Genomic DNA, 10675 nt, shown 5'->3' on the forward strand with positions numbered 1-10675 from the left:
TGGTGGGTTCTCTCATTGAAACCGTCCTCAGGAACTGAGTTCTGTGTTTGTGATCCATGAACAGCTACTACCACACATTGGGATCCTTAATTGACTCTCTCGACTTCTTAACCACCCTTGTCCTCTGTCCAGGAGTTGCAAGTAGTTTCTGTTGTTTGTAGTATGCTGGAGGCCGTGCGCAGCGCTGACCCGCGTGGTCGGCTGTGATGCGGTAGGCACATGGCACGGTGTACCGGGCGCCCGTTTGGTGTCTCGGGAACCCTGCTCACATCGTTCGGGGCCGTATGTGGAAACTTCGGCCGGACTCCCTGCGGCTGGAACCTGAATAGGCGATAAACCTGGACTAGAGACTTGAGTGTTTAGGTAGGCCGTGGCCGACACCCTCGCCAGGCTTCCGCTCAAAGGTTGCCGAGATACATGACGTGTACATGGTGTTAAGTGGCGAGAGCGTGTGTGAAGAAGTACACCCATGCAGGGTTACCATCATCTATTCGAATAGCCGCGTCCGCGGTTAAGGACTTCTGGGTTGCCTATAACAGTTCATAGACAAGTGAATGTGGATACTCTAAAATGCACAAGATAAGCGTGAGTGCTATGGATGGCGTTCTCATAGGGAGACGGGAGTGAATCCATAGTGGTGTATTGATATGGTGTATATGTGGACTCGTGTGCGCCACCTCAAAAGAGTTACTTGCAGTCATAGTTTAGGATAACCACTGAGTCAAAGCTGGCTTGCTGCAGTCAAACTCCACCACCCCCTTTGTTGATACTGATGCATATATAGATAGTTCTGATGTAAATCTTGCTGGGTACATTTGTACTCACGTTTTCTTATTTTATGTTTTGCAGAGAGACGTCAGTCTTGCTAGTAGTTCCGTGTGGACTTTGACGTTTAGCTTGTTACCTCAGCTACGATCTTGTGCCCTCGGCAGGGTCTTGTAGATAGTCAGGCTTCTCAGCCTTTTTCATCTGTAGATGTCTGTACTCACACATGTTAAGCTTCCGCATGTGCTTTGACTTGTACGCTCTGAATGTTGGGTCATGAGACCCATGCTTGTAATATCTCGCTCCTCGGAGTCTAATGAATAAATACTTTGAGTTGTAGAGTTCTCTTGTGATGCCATGTTGTATTTACACGTATCGAGCGTATTGTGTGTATGATAGAAATGCTTGGTATGTGTGGGATCCGACAACCTAGTTGTTTATCCTTGGTAGCCTCTCTTATGGGGAAATGTAGTCTTGTGCTTCCATGAGCCATAGTAGTCCGCTACCGCCCGGTTCACCGGAGTCCTGCTAGCCCAGCACTACTGCTCCGGAACACTTGACTGGCCAGCCAGTGATTCACTTCGTTCCTGTGTTTCTCCCTTCGAGGGAATGTCACGCGGTGACATCCGGAGTCCTGCCTAGCCTACTAGAGCCCGATTCACCGAAGTCCTGTTAGCCCAGTGCTACAGCCCGGATTCGCACGCTGCTGACCGACATGCTCGATGTTGATTCATGTATGCCTGTCCCCGTAAGTTAGTGCCACTTTGGGTTCACGACTAGTCATGTCGGCCCGGGTTCTCTGTCATATGGATGCTAGCGACACTATCATATACGTGAGCCAAAAGGCGCAAACGGTCCCGGGCCATGGTAAGGCGACCCCCGTGGGAATACCGTGCGTGAGGCCGCAAAGTGATATGAGGTGTTACCGGCTAGATCAATGTGACTTGGAATCGGGGTCCTGACACCATATATGGTCCGACGGGACATCGGGCGCACTAACGGCCCATTATAAAGGTGGCAACAGTTAAGGCCAACATGACTTTGGGCCTGTTAAAGGCCTGTCGCATAATTCGGCCCGTTCATGTCTGTACTAAGCTTTCAGCATCTTAAAGGCCCATGATATCAGTGGGCCAACTAAGGCCTGAGATATGTTTTGGCCTGGTAACTGCCCGTGATATAACCGGGCCCAAAAAGGCCCGGTCTACATTTCAGCCTGCTGAAGGCCCGTCATCGACTAGTGAAAATTGAGGTCCAACATGCATTTCGGCCTGCTAAAGGCCCATGGTTTCATCTAGGCCGTACCAGGCGAGTACAATATTCAGCCTATTAATGGCCCAACGCTACCTGGGCCAAACTAAGCGTTGGGTCCACAAAAGGCCCAACTAAAATATAGGCCGGTGTAAGTTGTGGGCCTCGCGCAAAGTGTGAAGGCCCCAATCATTCGGGCCCATGAAAGATGCAGGCCGACCCAATTGTGGCCCGCTAAAAACCAGGCCCGTTAGAGGCGAATGTTTCGGCCCGGTCGACTACATCTGATTTTTTTCAAATAGCGAATGATAGCAGTAACTAGTAGGAATTAAGAACAAACCTACTCTATACGATAAAGAAATTATGGCATAGTAACTAAGAATAAACCTACACTATACAATAAAGGATTTATGGTATATTACATCCACTGGGCATCGAAGTTCGCCACCAGTGATCATAAAGCGCAACGAAGAAGCAGATTACAAAAACTAGGCACCATTGTAGCGTAACAAAATAATACTGAACCGAGACCACTTCCAAGACAGTCCAAGAAAGGTTAGCCTTGCACGGGAACTACTGCGCAAGCTGCTGAGCAAGGCTATGAGACTGGCCTAGCATGTCGGTCATAGCTTCCAGGTGTAGCTGTTTAGCGATGATGTTCTCATTGATGTTCTTCGCAATCTTTCTTAGAGAGAGGACTTCAAGTTGAAGTTGAGTTGCAGAATGCCTTTCTGCTAGAACTTGGGACTGAAGAAGTTGAACTAATTCAGACACGAATTCTATGAGCTTGTCTGACTGCTAGTCTCAAGTAACTTGAACACTGCATCAAGACAAGAATTTGGGATTGCCTCGCTATCTTCAAGAGTTTTTGCCTTCTTTGCTGCAATATATGTTGGGTTTGTGTCACAGCCTTCAGCTGACTTGTGCATGCCATCAGGCATATCACCCTGAAACAAAGCAGAGAGATGACATGTTTTGCATGTGTATAAACAAAGATGATAACTGTGCTGTCAATTCCATCCAATTTCAAATTAGAAAATAAAGAGTAAGTTCAAAATATCAATAGCATAATTTGGCATTGTTCATAATGCGGGGAGCTTCACCACACTACTGGATTACCATGTCAACAAAACAAGCATAGATGAAGGGCAAAGAAAATCATTGTATCTATTTTGGTTAATGTGCATGGCATGCTGTTCATATCATCAGCCACATCAGTAAGATAAAACAGGAGATGACAAGGTGCAAACGTGGCCTGCTTCACCACACACTGGATTATAGATCCACAAAAACAAGCATACATATAGGGAGTATTGAGTAATGTGCATGGTATGAATAAGGAATTTGGTTTTACAAGTAAAACTTAGAACTTATGGTTCTTGCGAACATGCATTTTGGTAGAAACAGCAAACTAAACAGCAGTAAACGATAGGGAGTATGAGAAAATTAAACATCAGTTGAGGATAAAGGCTTTAGAAGTACTGACTTACATTAATAGTTAACACCGGCTTTATAATGCCCTTCTCCATGTCAAGGGAAGGATAACTCAAGAATTTCAGCACAGAATCTTCTTCATAAGCATTGCCTGTACTCTACATTTTGTAGAGAGTAATTATAGATATGACAATACTGGAAGGGATAGAGGATAATGAAGATAAGATGCAGATTGATGCTACATAATCAACTACCAATCCCTGGAAGTACAAGCGTTATAGGACAAAATGTACTGACAAGAGCAATGGGCTACACTTCTGCACTGGCATTGTCTGTGTATTCTACTTTTTGGTAAGATTAAATAATGATCTGATAATTTGTAGTAAATGGTGGGTGAGGGAGATAAGATGCAGAATGCTACACAATGAACCAATCCCTCTTCCCATAATACAAGTGTGTTTTGAACAATGGTGTACTGTACAAAACGTTCTTATATTATGGGACGGTGGGAGTTGCTGTTAATGTAAGTACAGTGATAGACGACGTTCAGTCCTTACAAGAGGACTGCAGAGCTAAACCTCTTCAAAAGCATTGGGTTGATTCTAAATTTATGTAAGAGTCCATACGGATCTTATAATGTCCACCAAATGGACGATAACGAGGCTAACATGTGCAGTGATGCTACATAATCAAACTACTATGAAAGTAAGTACGGTCATACAGGGCAAGAGGTACTCACAAGAGCAATGCAGTGTGCAGTATAGTTGCGAGATTCTGTGGTCCCTTGAGAATGAATGTTCTTCTGCTAACAGTTTTCGTACAAGTGAGACGTTAAGGCAAATGCAGAAATGTAGTTCAAATTGTGATGTGATATCATAGACAGTACCTTACGCTGCAGCCGAGACCAATGTGTAACAAGATTATTCCAGTCACCGTCAGATAAATGTAGCACCGGAGACTTTACAGAAATTTCATTTAGAGGCTTGCCGTCGAATTGCGCTTGCCTCAGGTAGGAACGATACTTCATCAACGAGTGCTTGAAAAGCACAACCAACCCTTGCCCGTCTTCACAATCCAGTTTGGTCCTCACCTATTTAAAAGAATTAAATCTTGTGTCTTCTGTCAGCAGAAACATATGCAGTAATGACCATGAATAACATTAGTACATTACTTACGCGTAAGTTGCGGAGGAAGACTGGAAATTGTTAGGTGTTCGCGGTATAATCTTTCCATGAAGGAAAGATGCGCACAAAGTTCCTAACAACAATATAAGCTTCGTCTTCTAAACTAGGAAGAAATGGAATAGGGGTCCTATTTGCTGCAATTGGGGCTCTCTCTGGTTCGAAAAGGGATTTGGCAACTGGATTTCATGTACTCTTTGCTGGAATGGGGGTTTTGCGTCGTAGAGCTGGTGCTATGTCAACTGGCATAATCATACTGTTTGCTGCAGTTGGGGTCTGCTGAGTTGGGGCATCAGAAATGACCAGTGTAGTAGGGCTAGTGTCAGGACCCCGATTCTAAGTCACACCGATCTAGCATGTAACACATCATATCACTTTGCGGCCTCACGCACGGTATTCCCACGGGTGCCACCTTACCTGGCCCGGGACCGTTTGCACCTTTTGGCTCACGTATATGATGAGGTCGCTAGCATCCATATGACAGAGAACCCGGGCCGACATGACTAGTCGTGAACCCAAAGTGGCACTAACTTACGGGGACAGGCATACATGAACCAACATGGAACGTGTCGGTCATCAGCGTGTGAAACCAGGCTGTAGCAACTGGGCTAATAGGACTTCGAGAACCCGGGCTGTACCAGGCTAGCAGGACTTCGGAACTCACCGCGTGACATTTCCCCGAAGGGACCGACACAGGAACGAAGTGGATCACATGCCGGCCAGTCTAAGTGTTCCGGAGCAGTAGTAACTGGGCTAGCAGGACTCCGGTAACCCGGGCTGTAGCAGACTACCATGGCTCAGTGGAAGCACTAGACTACATTTCCCCATAAGAGAGGCTACCAAGGATAGACAACTAGGTTGTCGGATCCCACACATACCAAGCATTTCAAAATCATATACACAATATGCTCGATATGTGCAAATACAACATGGCATCACAACAAGACTCTATGACTCAGAGTATTTATTCATAAGACTCCGAAGAGTCGGATATTACAAACATGGGTCTCATGACCCAGCATTCAAGTCATACAAGCAATAGCACAAGCGGAAGCTTAAACATGTCTGAGTACAGACAACTACAAATGAAAAAGGCTGAGAAGCCTGACTATCTACAAGACCCTCCCAAGGGTACAAGATCGTAGCTGAGGTAACAAGCTAAACATCGAAGTCCACGCGGAGCTACTAGCAAGAATGAAGTCTCTCTGCAAAAACATAAATTAAGCAAACGTGAGTACAAATGTACCCAGCAAGACTTACATCAGAACTAACTACATATGCATCGGTATAAACAAAAAGGGGGTGGTGGAGTTTAACTGCAGCAAGCCAGCTTTGACTCGGTGGCTATCCTAAACTACGACTGCAAGTAACACTTTTGAGGTGGCGCACACGAGTCCACATATTCACCATATCAATGCACCACTATGGATCTTCTCCTGTCTCCGTACGAGAACGCCATCCATAGCACTCACGCTTATCTTGCGCATTTTAGAGTATCCACTTTCACTTATCTATGAACTGTACAGGCAACCCAGAAGTCCTTTACCGCGGACACAGCTATTCGAATAGATGATGTTAACCCTGCAGGGGTGTACTTCTTCACACACACTCTCGCCACTTACCACCATGTACACGTCGTGTTTCTCGGCAACCTTCAAGCGGAAGCCTAGCGAGGGAGTCGGCCATGACCTGACTAACTACACAAGTCTCTAGTCCAGGTTTATCGCATATTCGGGTTCCATCCGCAAGAAGATCCGGCCGGGGTGTCGCTCACGGCCCCAAACGATGTGTGCAAGGTTCCGAAGCCCACCTCGACAGATGGATCTATGCTTGGTACACCGTGCCATGGTGCCTAGTCTGTCCCAAGCCCACCTGTACCGGGTGCCACTTGGTAGACTACTAACACTACCTACAAATACCAGAAACTATTTGCAACTCCTGGACAGAGATCAGGTTGATTAATAAGTCAAGAGAGCTTGGAGCGCCCGGAGCCCAATGTGTGGTAGTAACTGTTCATGGATCACAAACACATAACTCAGTTCCTGAGGACGGCTGGAATGAGACAACCCACCATGGCCTCTCACCGCTACATTTACCAAATCGTGTTCACACACTTAGCTCTCAACAGTAGGACATGTTCACCACATTCCAATTCATCCCCGATGAATCATACCTGACTCAACTCTACGCAATAGCAGGCATGACAAACAAGCATGAATGAGTAGGCACATCAAGGCTCAAACAACTCCTACTCATGCTAGTGGGTTTCATCTATTTACTGTGGCAATGAGAGGTCATGCAGAGGAAAGGGGTTCAACTACCGCAACATGTAACAGTTGAAACATTGTTGTCCTAATGCAGTAAAAGAGAGAAGGAGTGAGAGAGTGGGATTGTATCGGAATGAACAAGGGGGGTTTTGCTTGCCTGGCACTTCTGAAGATAGTATAGCTCTTCATCGGTGTCATCGATCACGTCGTCGGAAACATCGTCTACTAAGAGGGGACAAATACCGGCAATAGTGAAGGAACACAATCAATGCAATGCACAATATGATGCATGATCATGACATGGCAAGATGTTGTGATTTGAGCTAATGCAACTAAAACCAGATTAAATGAAGTTGGTTTGAACCAAGGATTCAAATTCAACACCATATGTGATATTTAAATGGCACTTATTTGATTTGACCTAATCCATAGACTTGTTCTAGAAATTATTCCTTATGGATTCCTGTGCTCCCGAAGTCCGATCTTTTATTTGATGTTCTAGATACCAATCCATAGGTTACGCTAGCACATCAAGGAGAACATCAGAAGCGGAGTGCTAATTGTCTCTCGGTCGATCATCCAGATTTCGTTTCCTTGGCATCGCTAAGGTGAAATCTGAGAAAGTGTTGTCTTCCTTTGCATCTTCTTTGACCATCACTATTCATCATGGTAGTAAGATGTGTTGCCAGGATCGTCGGCACGGATGTTGGTAAGACCTTGATGAGTATGGAAATGCTCAAGTTCTTGAGAGCACACTCAGTCACTAGGTTATATCCTCGGTATCCACTGGAATGTGCCTCCCGTTTGCCGAGTTGGCTATAACCATAGTTTCCTTTCCGATCTGAGTATGTCATTCCTTCGACTCCTTCAAATGATCGTTGTGAATTTCCTTAGGCTAGTATAAAGAGTTTCAATGATCTCTATATCAAAAGTAATTCTTTTTGCCACTTAAGGGAATAATTCTACGAGAAACCTCCTCGATGGTGCCCTGTCATGGAATCATGGCAATTATTTCCTCGCTACCTTGACACCATCCACCATTTCCCTAAGCGTGGAATTGTTGCCCACCAAATCAAACCTCATCGTTTGTTCTTCCATCCCTCTTGATGTGTGTTTTGTGTCTCAACTCGAGATATTTCAACATCTCATTCCGTGAGTTGATCTTGAATAGCTCGATCTTCGAGAAGATCAATACCAGTAGAGTTTCTTTCCGTCATCCTCACGTGGATGAATATCTCAAATGCGAGGATGTCAAGATCAACGTGATACAATGAATCAACAACCTTATGAGGTGCAACCTCGATCGTGAAGATTGTGTTGGTCTTGTGCCCCCTCTGTCTTCTTACCTCGCGTCTTGAATCTCGGGACGAGATTCTTGTTTAGTGGGGGTGAGTTGTCACAGCCCTAGAATTTGATTGCAAATAGTTGCACAAGCATCCATCATCATGTCTAAATTTCTTTGAAAGTTGAAATGGGGATTGTTGAAACCCTAGCACCAAATGAATTCAACTAGGTTCAATAAAAATATCTTCAATGAACCCAAATGCCCTTTAGAAAAGTTCATGATTTTTGTTAAAGGTGAAAACTTCTGCCAAAAATGATGCACATATTTCTAGGCCATTCTGGATTTTTGAATTAAACCTTATTGTATTTGACTTTGGGAATTTAAATACTATAAATAATTTAAATGTTCAAATAATGTTGGAACTATTTTTGGGCCACTAAAATAATTCAGCAAGTGTCCATGAATATTTTCAGGATTTTAGGAAATGCCTTGGTATTTTTCCTAAGCTCAAAACAGAGGCAAATAATTAGAAAACAAAAACAAATTAGAAAACAGAAGAGCGGGAGAGCTTACCTGGCCTCACCTGTGCAGCCACTAGAGAAGCTAGCCCACCACTGTAGAGGCCCAGCCCACAGGGGCATGACTGTCTTCTACCTCTGCCAGTAGGCAGAGGCGAACCAGAGCACGACGCCAGCTGTGCCAGCTCCTGCTTTGCGCTGGCAAGCTTTCCTTTCCCCCCTCACGCCCTCGAGACGCGACGCAGCTCCCTGGCCCACTCCCTCACTCTCCCCGTGCTCTTCCCCTCCTCTCTCTCGCTCTGCACCTCGTGCCCGAGCACCACCGTCGCCGTTCGTCGTGACCACTGACCTCCCCACGGCCAGCCATCCCGCCCATGAGCTCCGCCTCGCTGCCGCACACCTCTACGCCGAACCACACGACCCTGGACGCCTTGAAGCCTCTTCATCGAGCTCTTCTTCTCTGCATGGCCACCAGAGATCGCCATCGTCGCCTGTTGCCTCCAAGCCTCCCCCGAGGCCACCGAGCCGCTCGTCTGACCCGCCGTGAGCTCCTCCTTCGTCCCCCTCTCTCCCCTTGCTCGATTGCGCCGCGTAGTCGTCGTTCCCATCGAGCCCTCCGCCTTCGGCCATGGCGCCGCCATGGTCTGAGCCACCGCAGCCCGCATCCCCGTGCGTCACCATGCTCAGCAGCTCCGCAGGAAGCCAACGCCACCGCCAGTTGCTTTCCAGCGCATTGCAGCCGCGTCCCCGCACCCGGCCGAACTCCGGCCGACGCTCCGCCCGTCGCCGCCGCCGCTACACTGCACCCTGGCACCTCCCGCTACCTCCTTTAGATGCGCCGCACCGCCAGCTCGCCGTAGCCGTAAACCACGTGCGAAGCGGTGCTCGTTAGCGCCGTCCCGAGCAACTTCGGCGAGTCCCCGCCGTTGCTGTGGACGCCGGCGTCAACTGCTGACGTGGCGCCGGGTTAATTAGCGCTAATGACCCTACTAAAGACCCCTAGAGCCACTGCCATGTGGGCCCCTGTGCCCGTTTAGGTTAACCTAATGTCCTGTGTAGATTAGTACTAATCTGGGTGGACCCTACATGTTAGCTTTGACTTGGTCAAGTCAGTGTTGACCGGTCCCACCTGTCATCCACCCAAACCAGCCTGAGATACTGACGTGTGGACCCCACTGGTCAGGTTTGACCTGGACTGTGCCTTGTTGACCTGCTGACGTCATGATGATGTCAGGCTGATGCAGTAATTATTTTCTGGAATTTTAAATAAATCAGAAATGATTTATTATTTTAGAAAATGTCCAAAACATTAAAATTCATAGAAAATAAACCGTAACTCCAAATGAAATAATTTATATATGAAAAATTATCAGAAAAATCCAAAGAATCTGTTTATGGCATTATCATGCATGTTTGAACAACTTATGCGTGCTGATTAGGTCAAATCAAATAAGTGGCATTTAAATATCACATATGGAGTTGAATTTGAATCCTTGGTTCAAACCAACTTCATTTAATCTGGTTTTAGTTGCATTAGCTCAAATCACAACATCTTGCCATGTCATGATCATGCATCATATTGTGCATTGCATTGATTGTGTTCCTTATCTGGTGCCGGTATTTGTCCCCTCTTAGTAGACAATGTTTCCGACGATGTGATCGATGACACCGATGAAGGGCTATACTATCTTCAGAAGTGCCAGGCAAGCAAAACCCCCCTTGTTCATTCCGATACAATCCCACTCTCTCGCTCCTGCTCTCTTTTACTGCATTAGGACAACAACGTTTCAACTATTACATCCTGCGTTAGTTGAACCCCTATCCTCTGCATGACCTGTCATTGCCACAGTAAATAGATGAAACCCACTAGCATGAGTAGGAGTTGTTTCAGCCCTGATGTGCCTACTCATTCATGCTTGTTAGTCATGCCTGCTATTGCTTGGAGTTGAGTCAGGTCTTATTCATCGGGGATGAATT

This window comes from Triticum aestivum, chromosome 7D, assembly GCF_018294505.1.
Source record: "Triticum aestivum cultivar Chinese Spring chromosome 7D, IWGSC CS RefSeq v2.1, whole genome shotgun sequence".
In the NCBI taxonomy this organism is placed as follows: domain Eukaryota; kingdom Viridiplantae; phylum Streptophyta; class Magnoliopsida; order Poales; family Poaceae; genus Triticum; species Triticum aestivum.